General features: G+C 41.3%; 1 non-coding gene across 1 annotated transcript; it reads right to left on the minus strand.

Annotated features, from left to right (window-relative positions):
• Positions 1–337: 337 nt before the first annotated feature.
• LOC138362013 (5S ribosomal RNA) lies at positions 338–456 on the minus strand. The gene has a single exon (XR_011227356.1). It is a non-coding gene; the product is annotated as a 5S ribosomal RNA (ribosomal RNA).
• Positions 457–3,729: the final 3,273 nt, after the last annotated feature.

Consider the following 3,729-nt stretch of genomic DNA (forward strand, 5'->3'; position numbering starts at 1 on the left):
GTCCTGCAGCTGTGGTCCAGTGGTAAAGTGTATATAAGTGATGCGTATTCTTGGAGTTGCGAGTTCAAACCCGGATTAAGCTATATATATATATATATATATATATATATATATATATATATATATATATATATATATAAAACAACATGTTTTGTTTTGGTTGTTTGTTTTTGTATAAAGCCTCACACACTATATTAAGCGAGTTTGTTTTAAACATGACATACATATTAATTCATTTTACCAGGCCTTATTCCACACAACTCCGTGAATTTCCCGTGGAGCCAGCCATTCAAACAAAAACAAACGAAACAAAACAAAACAAAACAAAAAACATTATTGCCAACAGCATTTGGTGTTCCCAGGCGGTCACCCATCCAAGTACTAACCAAACCCAACGTTGCTTAACTTCGCTGATCGGACGAGAAGCGGTGTTCTCAACGTGGTATGGCCGTTGGCATGAGACTGCCTACACATTGTGGCTAATAACCAACTCTTTTTAGTCATCACGGCAGGATACGGACCTTCTTGTGGTGTCTTAATGGTAATTGTATCCTAACATATTTTTGTCTCCTTGGCATGGATATTTAACATCGTTTATTCAGTCTTGGGTTTATGTTCTTTCGCCATTTACAGACATTTTACATCTACCTACTTCCTCAGCCTGCCCTGCCAATTTCTAATGAATTTGTGGATTTTCTTTTGTAATACATACATGTGTGTGCTCATCTGCTCTTCAGTTTTTATGATATTTGTCTCATCTGTCCTGCTTTATGATACTTTTACAAAGAACATGAACAAATGCTTCTATTTTAGAGAAGATATGGGATCCAGGTTTCGGAGCCGTAAAACCAACCGTTGTGATTGGTGGACGAGTTGCCAGGTTGCAGCTTCTGTACCGTGCCGGCACATAAATAGGTTCGGCTCAAGCGGCGGCAGCATCATTCCCCCGTGACTGTCTGAGCGTCTCTCATCACCTTGGTTATCTCATCATCATCATGGTAGAAGCAAAGCCTACCAAGAAGGCTGCGGCTGCTGCTGTGGTGGCCACCACCAGGAAACCTCGCGTCCAGGTTGCTCACCCGAAAACTAGTCAAATGGTTCTAGCCGCGGTCGCAGCACTCAAAGACCGTAAGGGCTCGTCTCTACAAGCAATCAAGAAGTACGTTGTTGCCAACAACAAAGTCGAGGCTGCCAAGATCGCCATTTACATCCGAAGATTTCTCAAGAAAGCAGTGGCTGACGGCATTCTTGTTCAGACCAAGGGAAGTGGAGCTAGTGGATCATTCAAGCTGGCCGTAGCAGAGAAGAGGGCCGTTCTAACTCCCAAGAAAGCCACCACAACCAAGAAACCATCTACAGCAGCAAAGAAGGCCGTGGTAACTCCCAAGAAAGCCGCCACAAGCAACAAACCACCTACAGCCTTGAAAAAGAAGCAGCAGCAGCAGCTTGTTGTTGGGAACAAAAAGCCCAAAATAAAGAGAGCTTCAAAATCTCCCAAACCACCCAAGGCAAAGAAAGCTGTCAAGAAAACAACAAAGGCAAAATAAACGATGACATGCAAGCAGCATGAATACACATGACAATAAACATCCAGGCCTCCCCCCTCAGTGGAGGGGCCTCATATGATTCCAAAAAGAGTTTAGTTTTGTAGACAAATAAATCATTACTTTTGGGGTAGATTTACTCTGTATATTATATATATATATATATATATATATATATATATATATATATATATATATATATATATATATATATATATATATATATATATATATATTTATATATACACATGGGTGAGGTGATATGGTACCAAAGTTTTGGGTAAGGTGATTGACATTTACACAAGATAAAACACGAACCAATGGGAATAAAAACATAAGAATGGAAGTAACTGCAGAAGGCCTATTGGCCCATAACACAAGCACTTCCTCTTGATGCTTCTATATTGGTTCGGAGTCTTGAAGCATATATATATATATATATATATTATATATATATATATATATATATATATATATATATATATATATAATATAATATATAATATATATATATATATATTATATATATATATATATATATATATATATATATATATATATATATATATGCACACAAAACTAAATAGTCTTGTTAGACAAATTGCCCCTATTAGAGGCAAGTTGACTAACAAGCCGAATGACTGCAATTGTTTTGAATTTGAGTTAAATCTAACATAGAAATGTAATCAAACCTAACCTAACCTATGCTAACCCAAGCTAAGCTAACCTAACCTAACCTAAGCTAACCCAAGCTAAGCTAAGCTAACCTAACCTAACCTAACCTAACCTAAGCTAACCTAACCTAACCTAACCTAACCTAACCTAACCTAACCCAGCAATTCATGATCTTAATATAATACTGTTAATTGGATAAACCAATTTGGAAAGAAATGTTCGAAAATAACAAAATTAACTGTGCTTGTTAGGAAAATTGGGCCTTGCATACTTGTCCCAATAGTGTGGTTCTCGCTTTTAGGTACGACATAAACGTATACCTAAGTTGAGAGAGAAAAAGATTCGCACTCAAACATGCATATCGATTGCCAGTCCTGAATTCTGGGTAGATATTCGTGTCCTCCCTTTTCATTTACCATCATTTGGATACTATCAAAACAGCTCTGAGAAGGATAAAATGAATAAAACGGGTAGCTCACTCATGTAAAAAGGAAGAGTTGGGAAAGATCTCTCTCTCTCTCTCTCTCTCTCTCCCCCTCACCCCCCACCAATGATCCTGCTCTGCTAGTATATAACGTAACAAACCTTCCCCCCCCCCCCCTCCCTCCCCAATCAGAGTCCCTTTAAGCATGCGAGGATAAAAAATAGATTTCATAAGACCCAATGTGCTAGCTGATATCAAAACAATTTATGTTATCGTCTATTAAGCCCTTCAGTAAAAAAGTATAGGGACCTAATTAGGTCCCGTTTTGAGGTGGTGGTGGGTGGAATCGATGGATTAGCCAAGCTCTTATCCGCCGAATCCGTAGAGGGTACGACCCTGGCGCTTCAGAGCGTACACCACGTCCATAGCAGTGACGGTCTTCCTCTTGGCGTGTTCCGTGTAGGTTACAGCATCACGGATGACGTTCTCGAGGAACACCTTCAGGACGCCACGGGTCTCTTCGTAGATGAGACCCGAAATACGCTTCACGCCGCCACGACGAGCTAAGCGACGAATAGCGGGCTTGGTGATGCCCTGGATGTTGTCACGTAGCACCTTACGATGACGCTTGGCGCCACCCTTTCCGAGTCCCTTGCCTCCCTTGCCGCGTCCAGTCATGGTGTTGAAGTTGTGTGAATCGAATTGACGAATGCCCGCACGATTTCCCGACTATATCCCATCAAGCGGACGTACTAGTAGCATTGCAACTCCTGCCTGCCCTTACTTTACGCTTGTGGTCGAGTAGACACGGCTTTCTCACAACGCTTTCAAAACTGCAGTTGCCTACTCGTCTGTTTCACGTCCCTGTGAAATGACTTTTGCACAAATCCAAAAAATAGAGCAAAATCAGCGATAATAGTGATTGAGGTGAGCCGCCTGTTGGCTGCAGCCAGAGGAAGGAGGGGAGGGGCAACGGGGTGACGTAGGCGAGTCGAGCAGCCAATGGCGCTCGAGCAAGCGCCTCGAGACGGCGTATATAAGCAAAAATTTTTCGGCGCCGGCCATCACAAACCACAGTTGTTCACC

This window comes from Procambarus clarkii, unplaced genomic scaffold (genome assembly GCF_040958095.1).
Source record: "Procambarus clarkii isolate CNS0578487 unplaced genomic scaffold, FALCON_Pclarkii_2.0 HiC_scaffold_1062, whole genome shotgun sequence".
Lineage (NCBI taxonomy): Eukaryota > Metazoa > Arthropoda > Malacostraca > Decapoda > Cambaridae > Procambarus > Procambarus clarkii.